The sequence below is a fragment of the Vespa crabro genome, chromosome 6, assembly GCF_910589235.1.
Source record: "Vespa crabro chromosome 6, iyVesCrab1.2, whole genome shotgun sequence".
NCBI classification, from domain to species: Eukaryota; Metazoa; Arthropoda; class Insecta; order Hymenoptera; family Vespidae; genus Vespa; species Vespa crabro.
The window spans coordinates 7,286,706-7,313,253 of NC_060960.1; the positions used below are offsets into that span (position 1 = coordinate 7,286,706).

The window sequence follows — 26,548 nt, forward strand, 5'->3', positions numbered from 1 at the left end:
TTCCATTTGAAACGATTGAAATGTTAAATCCATAGAGATTGTAAGAATGAGAGAAAGAGAGACAGAAAGAGAGAAAGAGAGAGGGAGAGAGAGAGAGAGAGAGAGAGAAAGTGTGTGTAAAGGAAAGGAATAGAGAAGATATCGGTTCGGTCTGTTCGAACCACAACGTCGGTTCCTCTCTTCCTTTGTCTCGACCGCTTTTCTAACCCCTTTCGCTCTTAACGCGAGCTATCGATATCCGGAGATACAAACACCAGGAAAGCGGAGACTCAACGTGCGTGTGGCCGGACAAGGCACCACGTGCATTCGTTCCATTACAAAAGGAGCTGAACCAGCGCGCAGCACGACCCGACCCGTCTCGTTCCATCCCATTCCATCCTGTACCGTCCCGTCTCGTGTCCCCGACACGTTCAACATATGAACGTACGTACTAGCCTCGTATCTTCGAAACGATCCACCCTCTGTTCGATAGATATTTGAAATCTCTAGAGAGAGAGAGAGAGAAAGAGAGAGAGAGAGAGAGAGAGAGGCAGAGTGAAAAAAAAAAAGAAAAAAAAATGAGGAATTTTTCGAAATATCACTCGACTAGTTAACGTTCACAAGATTTATCGTACTTTTAGAAAAAGAGAAAGAAAGAAAGAGAAAAAGGAAACGAAATGAAACGAAAAGAAAAAGAAATGTTCTTTCTCCGCGTTCCTCGTCGTTGATAATCGAGATGAAAAGACAGACTGTTCGTTCTTCTTTATTTTTCAAAAGTCTAACTGGACGTTACATGATGCAACGCGCTTTTTCGAATTCACAACGTTCGCTAGATTGCAGTGTGGCAAGTGCGAGTTATATTTCTACCGTGTTGCCGGGGGGGCCGTGGTGAAATCGTTTCGCAATTTTAATATTTCAGTTTTTCGCGAGTTCCATTCTACCGGCGCGAGTCCGGAGCGAGTCCGAATAAATCCATTCAAGAGAGGGCCACACATTGTTCGATTCTCGTGGAAACGTGTTTTTCACATCTTCCTGTATTTCACGCGCTACGAAGGTATCATCTCGTTGAATGAAGAATGGATCGTGAAATTGGACTTCACGTTTCAAAAAGTACCATGACTTTTTAAAATCCACGCTTTATATATTTTACTTACATGAAACCAAAACTTTGTTTTTTGCTTTTCTTCTTTCCTTTTTTGTATTTTTTCTTTTCTTTTCTTTTTTTTTTTTTTTTTTTTTTTGATTTTTTTCTTTTTTTTTTCTAGTTAGAATATTTAACGAAAAGGGGATGGAAAGTTGGTGTTTAAAAATCGTTTCGCTTCTCGTGGCACAAAACGAGAAAGTATCTTACTAAGTTATTCAACCAGCTTTTAATCTTTACCGAGAACCAAAACGTGGCATGGCCAACTTTTAATTAACCTTCTCACTCACTCTCTTAATTTAAATATTAAGATCCCAATTATACCTTCTTCCTCGTTAACGCTGAAAAAAGAAAAAAACAAAAAGAAAAAGAAAAAGAAACAAAGGATAAAATGAGAACAAGTTTCTAACGTGAAAATCATGGGGATTCGATTTAACGGCGATGTTTTTTTACTTTCTGTTTCAGGTGAGTGGCAGACCGCACCCGCTGTCTCTGTAATGCCAAATAGATGGTCGACGTGCGTATCCGTCGATCGTCAATTTATCGGTTGCGGCGAATCAGATGCTGCACCGGTGAGTGACGAACCCCCCGGACCTCCCGTAGCTCACTTTGACCAATATTCTCCTAACGCACATATGTACACACAGGCACATACACATATAGACATATTGTACATGCGCAAATACATAGCCACAGAGAGAGAGAGAGAGAGAGAGAGAGAGAGAGAGAGAGAGAGAGAGAGAGAGAGAGAGAGAGAAAGAGCGAGAGAGAGAGAGAGAGAGAGACCGAGAGAGCGAGAGAGAGAGAGAGAGAAAGAGAGAGAGAGAGAGAGATACTTGAACACAAAACATATACACGAAAGCTCGATATCCAAAACGTACATAGGATGTACGCACACGTACTATAGTTTAGCACTGTCGTAGTTGATATCCCATAGCCAGAATCCCTCTTCGGTCTCTGTCCGTAGCTTCAGCTTTCTCGTAGTATACACGTAGAAATGGGCAGAGTGAGCTTTCGATACGGTCACCGTTATTTTCACGGGACACGCTCGTCTCAATTCCGAGGCGGATTTTTCTTCGGCGTCGCGACGTCTTTCGTTCGACGTCGCTTCCTTTCGGCAACGTATTCTCTCGAGATCGTTCGAAACTAAACACTTATACTTCGAGAGAATCCGAGCTTCCTCGAGATCATCGTTGTCGTTCTCGTCGTCGTCGTCGTCGTCGTCGTCGTCCTCGTCGTTTTCGTCGTCTTCGTCGTCGTCATCGTCGTAGTCGTCGTCGTCGTCGTCGTTGACGTCGTCGTCGTTATTGTCTTGGGGGATCGACGAGATAGCAACGTTTTTGCGTACGCGTTGCGGACGACAAACGACTAGAGCTCGTCCGTGAGCCTTTATGGAACCTAAATACGTAATGAAGGCTAAACAAGTATTCGTAAGATAGTGATTAGCGAGTAGAGATTAAAGAAAAAAATACAGATGGATGATTAATTAATGGAGGAATGGTCGGGGAGCGAAAACAATGCCGCGAAAAACAACAGGCTCGTACGTGAGCTACGATGAATTTCTTTTCGCGGCTCGATGTACAAATACCGTAGGAGTACGTTCTTCTTCTTTTACTATTCCCTCCTCCTCTTCTTCTTCTTCTTCTTCTTCTTCTTCTTCTTCTCTTCATCTATCTCTATTTCTATTTCTATTTCTTATTGTTAATGTATTATTGAACCTTTAAATTTATCGTCCATTTAATTGCAAAACCCGCGCTCGTGCAGGCATTTACTTTCGAACAATCCGACTGAATGAATTCCTGTTAATGGCGATGTTATGTTTTTGTTATTTTTATTATGATTGCAAGACGAGACACAAGAATACGTTTCTGTCGTCCATGACATTGAAAAGTTAAGTGTACGAAATATTTGTTTGTTTTGTTTTTTTTTTTTTTTTTTAGTAATCTTTTTTAGTAATATGAACGCAACAGACGACGGACAACTGATTCTTTCGATCGGTGCAAAATGTTATTTTATGTTGATATGTTCACGATAAAAATTTTGTTGATATTATATAAAAACTTTTATGAGAGGCGCGTATGTATTGCCCGGTAAAGAAAGTATAATATTTTTTTCGGGAAGTGTTCAAAATGTCTTCAAATTTTTTATGTTTTTTATTATTATTTTTTTTTAATTTTTCTCTTTGTTTTCTACTACTCTTCGTTCTCCTTTCTATTTTTTTTTCTTTTCATCGTCTAATGTCGTCCTCCAAGAAGCAAGACGAAAATAGAGTTATAGAGAAAAAAGCTATATATATATATATATATATATATATATATATATATATATATATATATATATATATAAATATTTATATATATATATACATATATATAAAAATATATATATAATAATATATATATATATATATATATATATATACATATATATATATATAAAAATATCGTATGTACCTACCTTAGTACCTAGAAAGCCTGCGAGACGGGAAAGAAGAGCGTGTCGGCGCTACCATAAATAGTAACGCTGTTCTCTAGTTAATGTATGTATACGAATACCTAATCGCTAAGAGGGGGGGGGAGATTTTGCGAGAAATAAGATTTTAGATAAACCGCAGTATTTCGTAAGAATGAAAATTGTAATGTTAATAAATAATTATTTATTTTGTGGATCTCGGAAAGAAATAAGAACAAAACTAGAATCTTTTATCTGCTACGCTGTGCTCAATAAGTTATGAATTTAGGCAAGAGTAGGCATAATTTAGAAGGGTAGACGTTACCCGCGTGCGTAGTGGTAGACGTATTTGTGTAAACGTTTTAAAGTGGCGCAACGATCCTTTTTTGTAATATATTAGAATATTCGTTGTTTACCAATCCGAATCCCAGATTGTCTGTGTGATAGTGAACGAAAGAGATAACGAGAAAGAGAGAGATAGAGAGAGGGAGAGAGAGAGAGAGAGAGATGAGAATGCGCATGTGTATATGTGTTTCTGCGTGTGCGTGTGTATGTGCATATGTATGTGCGTATGCGTGTGCATGTGCGAGAAAGAGAAAGAAGAAGAGAGAGAGAGAGAGAGAGAGAGAGAGAGAGAGAGAGAGCGTAAGCAAAAGAAAAAAAGAGAAAGAATGAATGAATGAATGAGCGAATCAGGGCCACACCTGCCGTTTACGTATAACGTTGTAATGAAACGCTCTCTTTTAGGAGCGGTCATCGTTTCGAAGCCTGTTGTAATATTACATTGATTATACGATTGCTAAAAAAATAAATGCTATATAAACTTAATCACGAGTCTTCGCTTCTTTCGCTACGATTTTTCGTCGTAGCACGATACCCCTATCGATATCACCTATTTCCACTTCCTGAATCCTTTTCTCATATATTATGATAATTAAATGAGCTTACAACGTTAGAATTAATATTTTTCTTTTTTTTTTTTAATTCTTTTCTATTTTTTTTTTTTTTTTTTTTTTTTTCTTAAACAATTACTCACGTTCATTTATTCGTTCGAAGTTAATTCGATTCGAACGATTTTATTTTAACATACGTTTTTCAATCTTTTCACGCTCGCCCGTGATCGAGATAAAGGATAGAAAATAGAACGGATATTAGATTTGCAGCGCGAAAAGGATTCACCGAGGCAAGGATAGTTACGTAAGATCGCCTTACATAGTCTCTCTCTCTCTCTCTCTCTCTCTCTCTCTCTCCCTCTCTCTCTCTCCCTCTCTCTCTTTCTCACGGTAGATTCTCGAATTCCGTCGTAAATCCCGTTAAACGTCCGCAGAATCTTTATCAATTCGACGGCAATATCCGGTGACCGGCGGAGGAACGTGCGAGTGCGGCTTTACGACGCTTAAAAGCGCTCGTCGTTGTCGTCGTCGTTGTCATCGGGTGGGGGAGAGTAAGCGGGAGTGGCATCGTACGACAAAGAGGGTGGCGGCTTTTGCCAGAAAAGAGCCGTGCCTTTAAAGGGCCGACGTTGATCCAGGGGTCGAGTTTTCCGCGTACGCTCATAAGTCTCCAAACGCTCCGGGATATTAATATGTTATTGCGGAAAGACTCCCTCATGAAAGTCGACAAGGATCGCAGAAATATGTCGCATGCGCGCGCGTGCTCGCGCGCTCATCCACAAAAGCACACGTACGAGCGAGAAAAAGGGATAGGGTAGGATTCTCCTCGTCGATACTGTGTCCTGCTATCCTCCTACATGGTCACAGCTAGCTTCAACGAGCCAACACATCTACGTCGGCTGGACCGTTCCACTGGAATTCAGCAGACGCCATTTGTATTAATGAAGCCCAACCCCCCCTTCCCCACCCTATGAAGTCCACGCCACACTCCGACAATGCTGCACACCCGATGAATTATGTACTTACGCTCGAACCGAACGAAACACCGATATCTAGGCACCAAGCTATGCTTTCCCATTTCTATCACGCAAAAGTTCAACCCTGGACCTTCGGCTTTTCTCATCGTTCGACCTGAATATCTCATATTTTTCTTTTCTTTCTCTCTGTCTCTCTCTCTCTCACACACTATCTCTTTCTTTCTCTTTCTTTCTTTCTTTTATTCGAGTCATTCGTTAGGTCGAGTCATGTGCATTCGTTTCTACCATTGGTCGATGAATCAAGGACTTTTCGGCTATCTTTACAGCGTATAGATATTTTTATTTTTCATTGCTCGGACCGGTATTTCGAACATTGAGAAAAGCTATATAGCATATCGTCCTAACGGTAACTCGTTTTAAATTGGAGCAAACATATCCATCTTGTAGGATGGATAGAATGACCGACGAAAAGATTAAGCACGAGGATAGTTAAGAATTCGTGCTTTTTTTCAGACAAGGGATACGAAGAGAGTTGGTTCGCCAGAAGCTGCGTAAGCACAACCCATTATCCGAAAGACATAGGGAACATCCATCACGTCCTGGAGCGCGGATAAAACGACCGCTTTACTTTGGATTACAGGGGGTGCAATTTACAGCAGGCGCGAGAGCACCTGTTCGTTCTTCCTGAGATAGAAAGGTGGGGTTGGGAGAACCGAGGGAACGTAGAGGGTTGGATATCTTCGAAGGGGTGTGGGAATAGCGTGCCTCGCAGACGTTGCGGTAATTGAATCTCAGTAAGTCCTTCTATATAGGTGTATCCACTTAAGCAACTGCCCCACCCACCTACCTTCTCCTTTCTTCTTTGCCTTTTCGATCCTTCTTCCTCGTGATTTTCTCTTCTATATCCTCCTCTAAGAGAAGCTTTACGTTCTTGATGAGCAAATTCTCTGCCAAGCCCGACTTATCTCTCGCTTTTCCTCCAGTGAACTATTACCGGGTTGGATGGATTTCTTTTCGGATAATCTCCTTTCTTTTTACGGTCAAGAAAACGTAGAATACGTTTCGAGTACAATTTTATCTTTCATTGATCGTTAAATACTGATTGTTAAACTTTACAAATGAATAAAATATCAGTTTCATTCCGCCGAATTAATCGACTAGGTGAAAGAATCCAATTGCCATGATTTCCTTACTCCCGACGATTCAAGGGAACGTTCGGCAAAGCGTAAAACCCATTTCCAATGGCCTCTCGTAGTAGTCTTTGCCGGCAGAGCAACGAAATCCTGATGTACGATCCTCACGTTTCAGCGGCTCCTTGGCTCTAGCCGACTTGATATGAATGTGTTAGGTGTAGATGAGCCTAGCGTGCTCCGCCCTCATATAATTACTTCGCGCGCTCTCGACGTAACTACACCCTCGTTCCCGTGCACCAACTATCATCCCACTCTTCCTCTCTTCCCCTTTCTCTATCTCTATCTATCCATCTATCTCTCTGCCCCCCTCTCTCTCTCTTAGACTATAGTTTCTGTGGTGTTAGAGAAACGAGAGATAGTGTTGGTCTTGCTCGTTGTTGTAGTCGTGCAGAACTTGTGAATGTCTCAACGTAGCATGCGAACAACACAACGAAAGGGTAGCTCGTTTGAGAGAGTGAGAGAAAGAGAGAGAGGGAGAGATAGGGTGGAAAGGAGAGAGGGAAAGAGCTGAGGGTTGCGGCCGGTGTGAGGGAAACATGGCAGGGGGAGGTTATTAGGCAACGCAGCACCTCATCCCTCATCCACGTAACCGCGGCGCAGCGTGTATTATGTAACAACACGGAAACGAAGCATGGGGTGGCTGCTTGGATGAGAGGCAGCGTTGGTGGTGTTGGCTGTGTTGCTGCTACCAACTGGACGAGCTAAGAGGGGAGGGCAAAAAGGGTACTTGCTCAGTGTGCCGCCGCTGGTATTACATGTTTCCACAACGATACGTTCAAAATAAGTGTTCGCTTGTTGTAACTCTCGGACGTGGTCCATTATTTTCCCCGAGGCTTTGATTTTTCAATTTAATCCGTCTTACTTAACCCGTTTGAGACCAATTGCACGCCGTGTGTGCAATGCCTTTACGAAGCTATGAGACCGGCTGCACACCGGAGGTGCAGTAGTAATGATGAAAAAAGAAAATTTGGATCCTGGGGACCGTGTTCGAAAAAATTCGCGGTCTCGAATGGGTTAAGGATTGATCTTATTGATGCTTATTTCGTTTAGTTTCTTTATTAGTTTAATATTTTTATTTGAAATGTCCACCATGAAACGTCCGTTGCAATGAATTAAGTCTTATGAATTTAAAACCAAGACGAGTTCGCACCTTTAATTGCCTTCGCTTTGATGAATGTCAGCGATGACTTCGCAAAATGATCTCCCTCACAATTAGTCACGAGAGAGGTATATTTATCGTGGATCTCGCGACGGATGGTTTAATTTAACGTCCAAGCTCACGCACACAATATGCCGTCCACGAGCTTTTCGTTCAAGAATGATGGAGTTTGTGCATCGTTCGGGTTTTCCCGCATAAAGCTTCGGGACTCTTCCTCGATCTCTTTTTTATCTCTGTCGCTTCTAATTCCGTCTGTGAGCCTGCAAAAACGTCGAGGCTAACGTACGACGAACTGGATTCTCAGTAACGTCTACCGAGATACCATCTCCCCTTACGACCCCGAGATGTCCCTGTTTTGCCTGTAAATATCGAACGAAACTAACGTCACCTGAATCCCACTTTGATCTGTTTATCCCGGCAGTTAAAGTGTCATGCTTCCTTATTAAGATTATTTAAGACTCTCACGTAAAACCCTTTTTCCACGAAATTCAAATCTACATGTAAAGTATATTTACTCATATACTAAATCCATAATATCTGTATATATATATATATATATATATATATATATATATATATATATATATATATATATATATAGATATATAGATATATAGATAGATATTAAATATAAAAATTCTAATTCTGATATCTGTAAGAAATAATTATGAAATTATTATTTTTTATAAAACGAACTGATCGAATTTAAATAAAATTGTATTCCATTCCCGAAATAATCGGGCTCATGCAAAATTCAAGAACAGACACCAACAGCTGGACTAAGTCCTCCTCTTGGACAGGATTGTCCGATGAAGGAATAATACAAACGCGCTAGACAGAGGAGACCGACCTACCCCTTACTATCCGTACACCCGTCGCCCGCAAATAAATCTTTCCGCCCTCTAATTGGCCTTCCCTCCATTTCCTCGTCTCATACCCTGGTCGACCTAGTCCTTCTTCTTCCCTCTCTCTCTCTCTCTCTCTCTCTCTCTCTCTCTCTCTTTCGCTATTCCTTCCTCCTCCTTTCGACCACCCTATCCTCGGTTCTCTTCTTCTCTTCCCCGCTTTCATCTTCTCTCTCTCTCTCTTTCTCTCTCTCTCTCTCTCTCTCTTTCTCTCTCATCTCATCTCGGTTTTGCCTCCCTCTCACCTAAAGGCGAAGCGGGCACAGCTCCAGGAAACGTTCTCATCTCCAACCCCGACTCTCGTCTTTCTACCACCTTCCTCTTCCTTCTCTTCTTCCTCCTCATCCTCCTCTTCCTCTTTCTCCTCCTCTTTCTTTACCTCCTCCAACAACCAGTTCGCCGAATTATTAGAATTATTAGACGTTATATTGGCCGCAAAGTGTTCGCTTCTTCGCCAAAACTCAATTATGAATGAAGTTAGCTGGTAATTTTGCACAATTCCACTGTCAAATTTCTTATGGATTTTATTTCTCTTTCGAAAGAATTTTGGATTCTAACTTATCATACGTCTCTTCCTAATATTATGAACGTTTACATTTATTTATCGCACGATGTCTGATACATATGGTTAATGAATTATTGCCAAGAATTGGCATGGATCCAAACAGCAATAAAATCGATAACACATTATTTCGTATAACCTCAGCTTCTCGAATAATCTCATAAATTAGCAATAATTTTGCCATTACTGAGAAACTAATTCAAGGTCAACGTAACGCATCGTCACAGTTATTAAATGGCTCTTACCTTTTAGAACAAGACAAAAGTTTGGTCACGTAAAGTTTTTAAAGGGAAATAAAGAAGAAAAAAAGAAATAAAGAAAAACACGAAAAAGATTTTTCCTGAAGTTCAAAAGGCACCTGCCTCTTATTTCAATGAACAATGACGGCAGTGAAATGGGAGCAAAGCGCGATGATATACCTGAAAATAAAATTCGTCCTCGGGACGAGGTCGCGCTAACGTTTTGGTCGGTACCGTAAACCCAACCGGCTAAGAGATCGTCGTAGATCTCGAAGAGTCACGTCGGAATTTCGGCGCGACGCCGCAAAATCCTCAGCTAGAGACCTTGAAGACGACGAGAAATGTCCAGTACTTCTTTCTCTCTCTCTCTCTCTCTCTCTCTCTCTCTCTTTCTTTCTCTCAAGGTAATGTACTGTTTTTGGAACTGTAACAATCGTGCGACCTAACGGGATCTCGGAATCGACCGAGATTGTTGTTTGCGGAAACGACGCCGGCGGTTTGCGGGCCGACGGACTGACTGACGCGTACGGTCTTCACGCGTTAAATCTTTTATCGCCTCGCCGACCTAAAAAGAAAGAGAGAGAAAGAGAAAGAAAAAAAAAGGAGATGCGGGTCGTTATTGTGTGCCTCGGGAAATAAGAACAAGATAGTTGGATGTTCCAAGGACGTTGCCGTCGGATTGTCAAGCGTGGAACCAATGAAGAAGCTCGTAAATCTGGAGCAACACGGGTGGTAACTTTTTGCAAGCTTATACTCTCGCACATACCGTATTCTCTTTTATTTATCTTTTTCTCTCTCTCTCTCTTTCTCTATCTCTCTCTCTCTCTCTCTCTCTCTCTCTCTCTCTCTCTCTCTCTATCTCTCTCTCTCTCTCTCTCTCTCTCTCTCACGAGAAGTTCCCTGTGGTTTCAAACGCGTTTGTCCAAGTGACTTTATAGAAGAAAAGGAAAAACAACAGAATTACGTTTTTTTTTCCTCCCCTTAGAAGGCACGATGTTATATATAATTTATGAATTTATATCTGATAAGAAATGAATTGCAAATAAAATATAATATTTATTTGTCCAAATAAGATTTTACATTTTTATAGAAAATTGAAAGTATTTAGGATATCACGATTAAACGACATTCGATATGATATTAGTCATCGAAATGTGTCCTAAAAAAAGTATTCGACATAAGGCGACGAAATAAAATTGGGCCTTGTAAACGATACGATGACTTATGGAGATTGCATTTAACAATAAGAAAAGGGGTTCACCAAATCTGATTCACAGGTCAGCAACGATAAATGCAACGTCCTCGTTTCGGTAAGCACCGATTCGCGAAAGAGCGATACAGCAGGACGATGGAAATAAAGAAAGTAGAATTCGTTTCACCCTCGTGTATGACGGAGCGAAACGGAATTTTACATGCCGAGCGATCGCGAAACAAAGGGCCAGGATAATCACGAGCAATCCCACGGGAGGATATTTTGCATGAGGCGGAGGAGTGAGAAATAAAGAAAGAAAGAATAAAATTTGAAGGGGCAAAGGGGAAGTTCATAATAAAGCGCAAAGAAGAGGTACGTTAATTTGTAATCGCTTTTGCGGTTGGCCGATGGGCGCGTCCGTATTGAGTGCTTTCCAGTCTTGAAAAAGGGCCGGTACGTTAACGTACCATAGGGGCTTCTCCATTGCTAGGGGAAACCATCATAGTTATGCAGATCAACGAAGGGCGGTATGGTGGCTGACAGGAGTATAATAACTACCACCAAGTCTACCCTGCTCGTGGTAAAATAAAGCTCAAGCAAGGGATATAACTTTTAGTCTTGCTCCTTTATTTTTTTTCTTTCTTTCTTTCAAACAGGTATCATAACAATAATTATTCAGTCAATAAAAATAATCCTCGTAAGAGTAATTTTCGATATTACCAAAATGATACTTCTATCGATTCGAACGTCATACGTGAAAATCTAATTTGTTATACATTCTATAAAAATTAAAATCGATCTCGAGCAATATTAATCGTGATTAAATCTTATCCTCGATATAAAAGAAAATAAATATCGATTACGTTAGAAATAAGAATGAAAGAAAAATTGAAAGACTATTCGGTAAGGTACTAAGGTAGAATTGCAATGGCTACGAAAGAGTAAGATCAACGAGAGAAAAAGAGTGAGAGAGAGAGAGAGAGAGAGAGAGAGAGAGAGAGAAAGAGAAAGAGAAAGAAAAGAAGGCGAGACTCGAGAGAGGCAGCAAGAAACGGAAGAAGTAGTAGAAGAAAAAGAAGAGTGGAGAAAGAAAGAAAAAGAGAGAGAGAGAGAGAAACTACGAGCGTGATGTATCGTGGCATCGAGCATTCGAGCATCGAGAGGACTTTGGCGGAAGGGTAGGGAAGCAAGGTGGTTGGAAGGATTCGTTCGAAAGGGGAAGATGAAGGGTGAGGGACTTCGGGGGTGTGTAGTTACTCGACTAGAGTCGAAAAAGGAGGAAAATAAGGGGTTGCTCGGCGCCGCCGCCCCATGCTTGGCTTGCAAACCGACTTCCGTCCTCCGCGCGACTATTCAGACATTGCTGCCGTTTTTACCGTGCTACGAGGAGCAACGAAAAAAGAAGGTTAAATATCCTCTCTCACTCTTCCTACTATAGGTATATGTAACTTACCTATATAGGGTGTTTCCCAAGTATTCGTAGTAAATTTAAGGAATCGACTTTCCATCCTCACAAAGAAAAGCAGATTATAAGGACGGTAAATAGAATAGTTTAAAATTGATTTATAAAAATGTCATATTTTTTTGCTTTTTCAAAACTGTCGCTTCAATGTCGACGCAATAGTAAATAATTTATGTGACGTTTTAAACACATAAAAATGAAATTTATTTCAGTTATTTAAGAAACACCCTGTACATGGAGAATAGGAAGAGGAAAAGTCTAGCATCGGTCTTTTCCGAGGTATCCGCGAGCGATGGTCTCTTGGAACATAGAAGCTCTTCTAGGACTGTTCGTAGGTGCGCGAGGAGTTAGAAGGACCGAAGAAGAATGAAAGAGAAAGAAAAAGAAAGAGAGAGAAAGAAAGAAAGAGAGAGAGAGAGAGAGAAAGAGAGAGAGAGAAAGAGCGAGCTAGTGTCCAAGAGCGTCCACAATATATCTTCAGCCTTATCTGCCGCTCGCTGTTTACTGCCCGATAGACTCCGCAGATAGGAGAGTCCTGCATCACCCGGTCCGCGAGAGCCGAGTCACTTACTTTTATATATGTTGTTACTTACGTCACCGGTTGTAAGAGGGTCGTGCTTGGCTTGCTTTGGAGATTCGGTGAGACAAGTTGGAAAATGCTGATGGCCCGGCTGAGATACGAGCTATGGCAGACGGCGACGCCGACGTCGCGCCTAGTCGCGAGTCTACTCGCGTCCAACCATCGCGCCTACTGCGATTTTCTTAGAAAACCTTCTATTCCGTGGATTCTGTCGTCGGATATAATTTACATGAATTCCGACGTTTAAGACATCTCCGAGAGAGAGAGAGAGAGAGAGAGAGAGAGAAGAAAGAGGACAACATCCAAGGAAATGATTCAGTTTGATACTTGAAAAGGGAAAAGAATCGGTTTTGACATAGTTTCTTGAAATGGAGAATAAGTCGATTTTCTTCTTCTTTTTCTAAAATATATATGTATATATATATATATATATATATATATATATATATATATATATATATATATATAGATATATAGATAGATAGATAGTCTGATATTTTATTGGAGATTTTATCGTCGTGAGAAATAAGTATATTATAACTTACGTAAATATGTCCCTTTCGAAAGGCAAATGATTAGAGAATTCGATTAGAACTTTTTTCAGTTTTATCTGTAGTCTGATTGATCTGGAACTTAGATAAATAGTTGATATATTCTCAGAACTATTCTCATTTATTATTTTAATTCTACTTGAAATATTTATTCTCTTAAATCGATGAATTCGTAAGACATCGAATAATAACCATTCTAGCTGGTTGACGTTTATCGCAACGTAGAAAAACTTGATGAGCAAGAGCGTGTTCGGCTGACGAAGAGGTAATCGCACGTGTGAAACACGTTTTATCGTTTGCAATACCTGTTGGACTTTTTATGTACAGTATAACGAGAATTTCGCATTAAAACGGCCTTTTGCGTTCCTGTCGTTTGCGTCGAAATATCATAAATATTCAATCTGTCATTCTGGCGTCAAAGAAGGGAGAGTGATAATTTGAAGGATCTCTCGTACGGACGATCGAATAAATTTCTATGACACTATAATTAAATTGTAATTCATGAACACGATCGATAAATAAGATAATTGACGAAAATAAGATTTATTTTATTTCTTTTTTCTTTTTTTTTTCTGAAGATCTATAAACATCATTATTGTTTCCTAATATATTTTTTCTTATCTTAACGACTCGTTTAATTAATCGAAAACTTCTTATTAATTAGCTAATAAATTCATTTTGATAAACTTTCTATAATATTTTTCATGAATTCGAAGATGAAAAAGAACCTGTTTGAAATAAATCGAATTTAACCATAACAACGATATCAAAGGTAAATAGTGAAAATTGTGAGGATACACGAGCGAGGCATGAAGAAAGTATTAAAAATATAGATAAAGAGAGATAGAGAGAGAGAGAGAGAGAGAGAGAGAAAGCAAGCGTTCGTTCTCGTACCGGAACTTCCTTCCTTCCGTTCACTGATCGACGAGCTAAGTTTTCTCGTCCCTCGGATATGGGTCGGGATCTTTTTCCCTGATGTTCCCTTACTATCCTCCTCCCCCTCTTCCCTTCTCCTCTTTCTCCTCCTCCATCAACTCCTCTTTTCTCTCCAATTTCTTTTTCAAAGAAGAGAGGAGAAGCAAGACGCGAATCCTCCGTAATTTCGAGGTAACTTTTTCTTTGCCTTGAGACGTATCGTTCAGAAGCTCATGAAAGTTTGATGACGAAAGCAGAAGTTAAGAAATCGCAGGAAGCAGAAGGCGAGTCGTTTCGGAGGTGTACCCGAACGTTTCGTTTCCGTCGCGACACGAAGAAACTGGACCGCCCGAGGAAAATCTCGTGCCTTTCGAAAGTCGCATACAATGCGACATTCTACGGGCAAGAAATACAGGATTGCTTACGCCAGCATTAAACGAAAGTTCGTTTTATCGTAATTGTAAATGTGTGGAATAGATAATAGATAGATAGATACTAGAACTTCAAACTAACGTAAGAATAAATTGAATTTCAAATCTCGACTTTTCTGAGTTTCTTTTCGAAAAATCAAGGAGCCAGATTCGTAGAAAATGTCACGATAATGACAGGCTTCGTTCTTATATTTCAAAAATAAAAAAGTATATATAATAAATGTGTGTATGTGTATATATATTTATTTGATATACCTATCTAAAAAATATCCGTAGACAAAGAAAATGTGAGAAAAGATCGAAAAGAACGGCCATCTTCGTCGGTCCGTTGGAAAAGTAAGAGAGGTGGAAGTTAGTGACAAGGATGCAGGCTACGTCGTTACGTCCCCTCGTTTTTAGCGAAGGAACTGCATGGGACAGCTGTCGACGTACGGTTCGCCGTACTTTGTCGAAGTAAACTGGCGATAGGACGAAGCCAGTTCTTCCAACGTAAAATCTCCCCTCCTCTTCTTTGCCTTTCCTTTATCACGACTTTTTCAAAGCGAACACCTCAGTACGCACCGGGCTTGCGAGTAACTCGAGTGAAAACGCGTTTATATATGTACATATATATTTCACTTTCGAAAATTCTCTTCTATCGTTTTTCTATGTCGGACGATCGTTAATAGTGCTAAAGATTTCCTTACGACAAAACGATAAAAAGAAAAAAGTAAAATAATAGAATAAATATTAACTCGAATAGGAATGAAAATTCTCAATTAAAATTTGTCATCTTCAAAAATTAGTGGGTTGAAATTTTACAAAAAATTTAGAAAAAGAAAAAAATAAAAAAAAAAAAAAAAAAAAAAAAAAAAAAAAAAGAAGAAGAAAAAAAGAAAGATGAACTTTTACATCGTAACTTCGATCTAACCTATTCTTTTTTGATTTTTTCGAAAAACAAGAAAATTCTTTACTTCGGTATTCGGGGTCTTTCGCGCGAGGGCCATTTCGCGACGTCATTAATAACGAGGCGTTCTTATGATGAAATATGGATTGCGAATATCTGAAATATGATAATAAACGTGAAATATCGAGGGAGCACGGAAAGTGGCTGGGCGGCTTGCGATCCCTCATCGTACAAAGCCTTCGATAAGGCCGCTATTGGAATCTCGATGGAGGAGAAAGGAGCAGTAAGGGCTGTGGGAGAGGGTGGGAAATGCTCGACGATATCGGATTTGAACCGTCTCGAGGGAGAAAGGACGAGGTGGAGCTACCGCGTTACTACGTCGTCGTGGATGTTGAAAGAGAAAGAAAAGAAGATAAACGAAAGAAAGAAAGGAAGGAAGGAAGAAAGGAAGAAAGAAAGAAAGAAAGAAGAATAAAGAAGCTGAAAACGGGAATGCGCGCGCGTGCGCTCTCTCTCTCTCTCTCTCTCTCTTTCTCTCTCTCTTTATCTCTATCTCTGTCTCTCTTCCTCTCTCTTTCTCATGGTCGTCCGTCTATCCTCTTCTCCGCGGATAAAATGTAGATAGATGAGCTATAGATTTATAGCAACCCCCGTAATATCGTATCTCTCTACGTGAAGTCGCTAGGGAAAACGCACTGTCGATGGAGGACACGTTCGAAACGCAAAGTGTGTTCGTACTTTGTTCGGTTCTCTGTCAACGCTCTGTGAGACTTGATTCATGCCAATTGTCTGCTGATGGTGCATCGAGAGAGATTTATTAAAAGAGGTATTTACCACATTTCTACCACGAATCGATCCATCTTTATCGAGTTTCGTACCAGTTATTATTATCTTTTATAAGAAGATAAACAAAGAATATCATCGTTTATTAATATCATCGATTTACAATTGTATGATCTATTTTGAGACGATTCAATGATGAATAATATACTTTGGGGATGATGCATAGTGATTGCTTTCACTTGATTATCGTATTATGATCAAAGTAAAATACGTGCAATTAAAATGTGATTAAGACATCATTTGAGAAGGCTCTTCGTTGGATATATCGCTTCATATTGTTTTAATAATTTTAAAATTAAAGATACACGCAAATTTTAGCTTGTCTTAAATCATTTAAGTATCAATTTTTTTTTAAATATACTCATGTAAGATAGTGAATTCGCTCGGGTTGAAATACGACTACTATGGTTTCTTTATCGCATGGTTTCTCTCAGAAACGAAAAAGAGATTCACCCTCCGGTAACTAGGCAGCTCTTGATTACCCTTAAGATTTATAGTACAATTTGTAGCACTTTAAAGAAAGACGACTGCCCTTCTTGTTCTGTCCAATAAGATTCATTCCGTACAACTAATTTTTTAGAAGAATTTTTCCTTTTTCACTTTCGTTGTTTTCTGCATTTTAATTTAAACGAAAATCATTATCTTTTTTGTTATTATCCTTTAAATTATGTGAAAGAAGTATATGAAAGAGTCATTATTACAAATCTTTATTACGATATTATAAATTACAATGGAAACAAATATTTTAAATAAGACTGGTAAAATTTAATGCCGGTCATCGATGTCACAATAGTCAATGTATTAAGAACGCATTTCTCGTTCTCTTTCAAAGCAACGAATTCGAAACCGATCATAACCATAGATCTTCAAACTACTAGAAAGAGAAAGAAAGGTCGCGTGTATAGATATGTATATACGGAGCTACGTTAGTCAGAGTTTTCAGTTTCTTTTTTACGAATCGTTAGAAAATTTACGATCAACGTACGTACGTTCATGCCAAAGCTACCACAAAATGACAGACGAACGGACGATGAAAGCACCGATTCGCAAACGTCGTTAAATAACAACGAGGAAAAAGCATGTTTTGCTTGCACGAGGATACACGTGAAAAGTAATACGCCCTACATATATATATATATATATATATATATATATATATACCTATACAGGGTGTACCGATATTAAATGTTTCTTTTTAAAACGATTATCTCTCAACGTCAATAAGCGATCACAAAAATTCGTCATTTCTTTATCTCTCTTTTCTCTCTCTCTCTCTCTCTATTTTCTTTCAATCGAAGAGAGTTTAATCTCAAAAGTGTACAAAGTAAACACGTATCCATCGTAAAAATTTTCAAATCGCAAAAAGCGAATACTTTCGACGACACCCCGATGCGGCACCTATTCACCCGATGGATTCATACACACGCCACGATCTATGCACTTTTGCTTCGCACATCGTCGAAAGAGTCGGGAAGTCATTGAAAAAGGGAGGTTTTGTCAGAATACGAGATATACCGACGAGGATTGGGTTGGAATTGGGATGAGTTCGAGAGATTCAGGGGTGAGGGGAAAAGTGGGTGGTAAAGGTGGAGGTGGAAGAGGATCGTAGGCAGAGGGAGGTAGTCGCGGTGGTAGTGGTGACGTTCGTGGAGTACGCCAGTTGGAGGTGGGAGGAAAACGGAGGTAGGGATGGAAACAGATATATATCCATGGCAATGCGTTACGGGTTCAGCTAAATCCGCCATGATGAATGTGTTGGCGGGAATAAATCCGCAATGCACACCCCCACCACCTTCCTCGAGTTCCCCTACCCTCTTTGATTCTCTCTCTCTCTCTCTCTCTCTCTATCTCTTCCTCTCTCTCTCTCTCTCTCTTTACTACTCTATCTCTATCTCTATCTCTTTCTCTCCGTTTCTATCTAACCTCTTCCGCACATCGTACCCCTTACGCCATCTTTCCCATCCCTTAACTGTACGTTCTCGTACACTCTGGAAACGTGTCTATCTCTCTTTACTTACCCCTTCCCTCTTCTTGTTCCTTCTCTTGGTTTCTAACCGCCTATTCCGACATTCTCTGAGTTACTCTAACGTACCTGAGGCAGATCTATCGATCTCGGTTTATTCAACTGGACAATGACGTTTCAATGGAAAGAATCGAGGCTATTATAAGTAGGATCATTTCGATTTGTCACTTTGTCAGAAGTACGATGATAATTTATAATATGATTGTTACGATTTGTAGAAATCATTAAATTTATTTTTCCATCATTTTACAATAATGTAAAGGCTCGTATTACTATTTGTAAAAAAATTTCTTTACAATGAAACAAAATCTTTTTAATGTTTTCATTCTGTTATCGAACGTACATACATTGGTTCGAGCACGTGACACGCGTTGTACGCAAAATTTCACGCAATCGTGCTCTTTATTTAAAACATATACATACATGCGCATTTACCTAAATGCCATATGTATATGTGTATATACATATAATCATGTGAAGAGTATGTAGACGTTTATTAGGATTTATAGGTCGAATAATTTCACGCCTGCCGCGCGTTTTTTATCTGCACGCTCAGCGAAACGCAGCGATCACGAACTCGAGCAAGAAGTGGAAATGAAAGAGCATCCCGATTGTCGTACCCTCTCTTCGTCATTACGCTCGATAAAATCTCGGTCGCGAGAGTATACCCACGACTTTGGATTTTTCCAATAAATCTTTTAAGCACGCCACGTTATATCTTTTCACGCATTTCTTTTTTGAATCCTATCTTTGTTCGAAATAATCTCAATTCTTTGAATTTCACGCTTCGAGCATACGGCGTAATTACTCGGGTGAATTAACACATTTTAAATGAATACATTTCATTATTTACGAGCATGAAGAAATTTGTTTGATAACAGATAAAGAAATTTGAAAAATAAAAACGGCCACCATTATATTATTACTCGAAAGCCCATAAATTATCCTTTACATTTATAAGCAACGATATTTCGTACTTTTTATTTAAATTAAATTGAAATAACATAAAGGCAAATTAATAGAAGAAATGATGACTAAATTCTCTTGGAGAGGCTCTAATCGAAGCCCCTAGGTAATAACGAGGAAAGCAATCGAGCTTTTTGGAGGTTCCTGATAAGATCTCGATCGGTGGTAGGCCGAGTTAGCAGTTTGCTGCGAACGTTTCGAAGCAGATCTCGTAGGTCGAATTCGAAATCGGAATCCGAGAGCGCGCCGGCGATAGGAATATTCGAGCTCGTGGAGTGCGCGCGAGCGGGACACGAAGGATAATCCTCGTGGATTATTGCGGTATCACGTGGGTCCATACGTGCTCACGAGAGGATGCCCTAGGATGTCGTATTTGTATGCCGTGGAATACACCCACGCGTTTGTATCGCACGGCTTCTCCATGGAAACCCTTGCTAGGGGCCGGGCCTGCTGCGATACCCTAATTCCTAAATCTGTCGCCATAAGTCCTCGTTACAATAAATATCCCGACACCGGTGTGTGTCCGGACTTGCGCGCCTCCCTCTCCTCCCTCTCCTCATCCTCCTCATTCTCCTCTCGCGTTACATGCTATCTCTCTTTCCTCTCTCTCCTCTCTCTCTCTCTATCTCTTTTGCTTTTCCTCTTACTCTCTTGCCAAGCTTCGGATAAGTACACCTTGCTTACGTATCTACGGTGAGACTCTGAAACTAATAACATTTCAGAGTATACGTACTTACTTATTTTCTAAGGGAATAACTGCTACCGAAGGTTTTTGATCCTCACGCACATATATATCTACCTAACGTAACTTCGTCAAAATCTAAGACTTCTAAGACCTTCTAATAAACTAAAAATAACTTTTCTTATGTATTATCTACTCGTATATACGAAAAGTATGTATAATGCCAAACGCGAACAAATGATTTCGTTTATTAAGAATGAATTCTTCCTATTGAAAAATAAAAAATAAACATCATTATTGTTTCATTCGAAATATTATCTCATTAATTATATAAATGAAAGATGGAAATTCGTGATGCGATCGTGATCGTGCATTGATTTAATTATATGATCGAGTTCGTATCCACAGAACACATTTAAGTTTTAACCGAGTTCCCCTCCTTACCTCTGCCGAGTAAGTACCAAGTTCGCGTATCGCCCACGCGCTCTCTTCATCCCCACGAAAGAATAATAATTGAGAGGGTTGGCTCGGAATATAACGTAGGAGATGGAGGACGAGGGCTGACAGGATTCATAATTTCACGCGAGCTTATTGCCGTCAGTTATTTATCCTCTCGGGCTCATTCCACATGCAGCTCGCGCCGGCGATCTCTCTCTTTCCCTCCTTCTTTCTCTCTTTCTCTCTCTCTCTCTCTCTCTCTTTCTTTCTCTCTCTCTCTCTCTCTCTCTCTCTCTCGTCTTTAACGCTGCTCGCGCCATTTTTGTGAGTAAGATGAGTCACGAGGCGTTCAAGCCTATGTCACGATGCAATTTCGAGAGTCGACAGCGCCTGGTTTCCCTCGTGCATCGCCGCGTTCGCGCAATTATAAATCGATTATCCGACATCGGCCAGTGGGCCACATATTACGGAGTAATTTATGAATAATTCCAGAGTACCGTCCGCTACAGTTGTAGGACAATACCTTCTTACTCGCATGAGGAAAGATTAAAAAAAAAAGGGTAATGACTTCTTTCGTTGTTCGTCGTTTGTACGAGTATATCGTACGTCGAAAAATAAATGATTTTTGTCAAACTTTTATTGGCTAACTTTACGTCTCCTGAAAGTTTAATTACATGATTATTTATATATATATATATATATATATATATATCTTATCTTATGGATTAATTCATAGATTATTAGATTAGAAATATGAAATGATTTTTAAATTTTATATAATATCATTTTATTAATTTTCAGAAGCAATTAAATTTCTATCCATTATTCTGAACACCTTTTATCTTATATATATATTCGTACGATATTTCGTAGGATAGATTAAGCGCGCAGTTAACGATAGATAGATAGATATATTTATTTATTGATAGAAAAAGTTTGTAAAAATTCGATAAAAAGTTGAAGCGGAGGAAATATCGGCATTCCGGATCGAAGCAATGACCGAAGGACGAAAAGCTTTCGTATGGGGGTGGATAAAAGATAGAAAAAGAGAGAGAGAGAGAGAGCGAGAGAAAGATAAGAGAGAAAAAGAGAGAGATAGATTGAGAGAGGAGAAAGTGGGAGTAAGAGGAAAAAGGAAACGAGGGAGATGACATAACGAAGACGCAGTGCTGGCAAAGGATGGAGAGGATAGAAAGGCATCGAAGCGAGCTTCAGCGAGTAGTGTAGGGAGTGAGTCGTAAGGGGACGAGGGGTGGCGTACCGGCGGCAGGGCGCCGCCGTCGGGGCTCCGTCGAGGCGCCGCCGTCGCTTCCGCCCTCTCCTGCTCTCTTTCGCGACGTTCCACGGCTTCCAGTGGTCCCGCTGGAACTCCGCCGCTTCAGGACAACTCGTGAAATCGTGAAACGCTCGGGGGAAAATCGGCGGAATATCAGAAAGAGAGAGAGAGAGAAAGAGAGAGAGAGAGAGAGAGAAAGAGGAAAGAATCAAAAGAAAAAGAAAAAGTTATTCGAAGCCGCACTTCGCCCCGCTTCGTTTCTTCCCTCTTCTCTTCTGTTCGCGTGTACACGCGCCAGAATCGAGACGATTCCAGCCACCGATAAATAAATATGAGATGCACCGGCTAAACAGTTCTCGGGTTGTTGATCCTACGATTCTCGTATAAATCAGTCTCGTTCCTTTGGAAAAGCCAGCTCGTATGATACGCAACACATATACAACATACGTACATACATATTTACTTATATACATAAGCAAATCTCATGGACCCCCTATGGTGAAATGACTTTCTCGTATTCTATGACAGGTCAAACGTTCCACATTTTCTTATGTTTCGCCGGATCGGAAACTTTTATTTCTTTTCTCGAATCGGAAGTAGGATCGGTCTTACAGTTCGTTTCTTTTAGAATGCATAATTATGTATAAAAGATATCCGTTTCGTGACGGCTATCGAAGAGAAATAGATATGATTTCTTTTATCTTTTTATCTTTTCATCCTTTCATCTTTTCATGTTTTAATTTTTTATCTTTTTTCTTTTATTTTTTTGTTTTTTTTTTTTTTCCTTTTATCTTATAGGTTGAGATTCTTATTCATTTCACAGATCAAGTATTTATTATTACGTTCAATGATTAATATTGCTTGTGAATAAATTTAGAAATATAAATTATGATTGAAATAAGTACAATCGAAGGGGATGATTACATTGTTTATAATCGATAAAATATTCGGAATATATTTCCGAAATATATATATATATATATATATATATAAATATATATATAAGTAAATTTATCACGAAACGCGTTGTCAGGAAATCTTGGTCGTTGGTGAATAAATATTGTTGAAAGAATAAGTGAGTTCTTTGTAGGACCGACATGTCCTACTCAAGCATATCTAGCATAAGTGTTGACTTATGCGAAGAGATGCACGTACGTAGTTAGCTACGTGCGCATACGCAATTTTCTTCTCTCTCTCTCTCTCCCTCTCTCCCTTTCTCCCTCTCTTCTTGATTCTCGTTGCTTCCCCTAGTATCACCGATCCTCCTACTCTACCGGCGTGTCGTTCGTAGCCGTTTGACGTACGGAAGATTAACTACAAGCACGTAACCTCATCTGTCTATCTCACAGCGTGTAATCGCATGTACGCGACTAAGTGCATCGCAAGAGTAATCAGCACCGGAACGACTTAGCTTTGATTAATTGAATACACTCTAAGAGACGTGGCTATACCGACTTACGTGTCTATGCCACGCGCAAACTTTGTCTCTCTCTCTCTCTCTCTCTCTCTCTCTCTTTCTCTTCCTCTTTCTCCCTCTTTCTTTCTTATCTTCTCCCATACACGTATCTCTTATAAATCTTTATTCGTCTCCTTTTAATGTTGAAACGAACGATTCGCACGTTTTTCACGTACACCTCAGCTTATAACTTACAATAACTTCTTTGCTTTTTATTGACTACTATATGAAAAAAAAAAAGAAAAAAAATAAATAAATGAATGAATGAATAGAGAGAAAGAGAGAGAGAAAATAAAATGACAAAGTAAAATTGTCAAAATTTTATATGATCAATCCTAACGCTACGCCGAAATATATGTAATTCATTGATATAATCAAAGGAGTATTACATTACTTTCGAATCTAGAAAAAATACTTTCCCCATCTCCCTTCCACCCAAATTATCACACATCCATTAACAAAGAAACACAGGTCTATTAACGTTCATATTCCTTTCCCAAATTTTGCCTCGAATTTGGATCGAATTATTGCGGCCTAGCCACAGCGCGCGGTAGGACGATTCGAAAATGATATGGCGAAGAAGACGCATGTGTGTATGTAGAGTATCGCATGCGATCGTCGAACGAGCTTTAACCTCGTTTGGTGATCGGTACGGGGGATCGGTCGCGTTTTGTCCGGGCGATCGCATTACGCCGTCGCGCTCGGTCGGCCACTTATTAACAGGTAATTATTTATAATGGAACAATGGAATTTAAATTAATAGTTTAGTTTCATTAATAACGCCGCGTAATTTCGCCCCCGTGCGTGTCAGTGCTAAATAAAATATATGAACCGGTGAACCCAACGCCGCATTACGGTCCGGTAATGCGCGTGCTGCATCGCAAAACAGCATCGTCCTCGTCTCTCTCTCTCTCTCTTTCTCTCTCTTTCTCTCTCTTCCCCACTCTCTCATTCTCTTTCTCTTTCTATCTATCCCTCTCAGTCCTTTACTAGAAGCGTCCCCTCTCCTCACCTCGCAAACCCCTCTTCCGGAGACACGCGTACCCCGCCAGGAATATAACCACTCTACGTCACGTCTGTTATAAACGCGTAAACACGTGCTGGTACCTCTGGAACCAGGTTGTCCACTATCGAGTAAATAATGGCGCATTAAGCTTTTTCATTCGCATTCGCATTCATTCGCGCGCTCTCGAATTTCTACGTACCTACCGCACGCGCGTAGTCGTTTTCCGTGCGACTCACGATCGAACGGCAAGCTAACGCGTTGTTCAAGGTTTGAGATTATTGCGAAAGAGAAAAAAAGAAAAAACAAAAGAAAAAAAAAAAGAAAAAAGAAAACAAAAAGATGGAAAATAATAAGGGAAGAATATTTAGTAATGCATATAGAGTTTAATTTAACGAAGGAAAAATTTAACGATAAATTATAGGGTAGTCAATGGTATCCATCGACAGAATTAAATTGTTTTCGTTTATCTAATTAATAGATACCAGCATAATTTATTTTTATGGTTATCTGTATCGTGAAAATAAAAATAAAAAGAAAAAAAAAGAAAAAACAGACGATGATAGACTTATAGATATAGTCATTCTTATTATCTACCAAAAATACCCAATAGTGAATAGCTCTAATCTATTTCAAATACAAACGATAAGATCGAATTCCCTTCACCCTGTATCAGGTCCATTACAAGTCCATTAGCCATCTCGACTTCTTCGAATTACGAATTCCTCGAAATACTAACGGAGTTCGAATTAACACGAATTTACGCTTACAAAGGCTCGTCGCGAACCAGAGCACGGAGGGTAAACCGAAGTTCCTCGAAGAAAAGGCGTATTAAATCACGGGTACTTGCTCTGGAGCCCTTCCTTTGTCCTCGACCGATCGTGAACCAAGGAACACGAAGAGTCGAGGACCTACTTATCTCCCGAAAAGGAAAGAAAGGGAGATTTCTCCACCTCTATCTCCCTCTTACGTTTTTCCTTTTTTCTTTTTTTTTTTTTTTTTATCTAGTTACGAAGAAACGCGAAGACGAAGAGATGGGCGGGGGTGAGGTCGTTGTGGGAACGTTTCTCGGCTCGGTCGAAGACGACAACGATGGTGACGATGGTGATGGTGGTGGTGGTGGTGATGGTGATGGTGGTGGTGGTGGTGGTGGTGGTGGTGGTGGTGGTGGTGGTGGTGTTTGTGCTTGAGGTACAGGGTGGGCTCTCGTTGCCGCCGGTAGAGAAGCAAGGGTGTTATCTGGCCGGCGGACGACCGAGTAGCAACATAAATATTAGGCTCCTCGTTAATGCCTCTGCTAGCTACTGGCGTTACGTTTCGCAGTAAGTAAATTATGCGATATGAAATTATTAGCGCCATTAAAGAAATTTATACTTTTTTGGTGGCACTCTTGCGCCAACCGGCACCCTCCATCGACGGGAGACAGGCGTTGGAGGGTGAGGAGGAGGCTGGGTAGATGGGAGAAAGAAAACACGAAAAAGTCTGTCTAAGAGAGACAAGGAGAAAGGTTGGATAGTAAGAGATATAGTAAGAGAGAACCAAGACGATTTTTCTATTTTATCAGTTTTGCTTCCCTCCTCGGCGATATCAAGCGAAACGCCTCCACCCTGCGGCTCGAACGTCATCTTCCGTCTTTTCCTACCATACTCGTTCCTCTCCAACCAGTCTCCGTCCCCGTTCCCGTCCCTGACCCCGTCCCAGTGGTGGCTTCCATTGCGGCGGCGCGCATCGTCTAATGTATTTGCAAGAGCCAATTCTCATCGTTATCCCTCCTCCTATGATATACGGTTACTGCGCTTTGATTGTCAGATATCTCCGTCGTTTGCCGCGTACTCGTAAAATGTTGCTTCGCCGGGACCGGAAGTGTGCCAGGCTGGATGACCTACAGGTGGTAGCTTCGACTTTCCCCACTCTAAATTGGAAAATCAAAGCGACTCTTCTCCGAGATAACTTCAGATTTTCATTCCCCTTACATTTAAAAACTAATCTCGAAGTAGATATCGTTCCTAATGCGCAGGTATATATCACTTTCGAGTAAACTTTCTTCCGTAGTTTCATACCAATATTATCATGATGTATAATTATATTAAAAAAAAAATGTTAAATCTTCGAGCTCGAATGATACGATGATATTTAAAAATCATATTCGTCGAGAATCATGATGACGATTAGTAAAAAAAGAAAAAGAAAAAAGAAAAAGGAAAAAAAATGAGAAAAGAAGGAAGAAAAAAAGGAAAAAAAGAAATGAATATTTTGAGAAAACTTTTCAAAAAGATCTGATAAAAAAAAAAAAGAAAAAAAAAGAAATGAGGTAAGACAACATAAGTAAATGAACGCGGTAATGT

The 26,548-nt window shown here is 39.9% G+C and overlaps 1 protein-coding gene across 3 annotated transcripts in view; it reads left to right on the forward strand.

The window, feature by feature from the left end:
• The window catches only part of LOC124425101 (homeotic protein ultrabithorax-like), a 487,023-nt gene that overhangs the window by 448,070 nt on the left and 12,405 nt on the right, over window positions 1-26,548 (forward strand). For 2 of the 3 annotated variants that reach the window (XM_046964972.1, XM_046964974.1), the window contains one exon: window positions 1,586-3,401. The exons of the other annotated variant lie outside the window; for it this stretch is intronic. The gene's annotated coding sequence lies outside the window, so the exon portion shown is untranslated. Of the gene's footprint in view, window positions 1-1,585; window positions 3,402-26,548 lie in introns of those variants that run through there. 3 annotated transcript variants of the gene reach the window in all.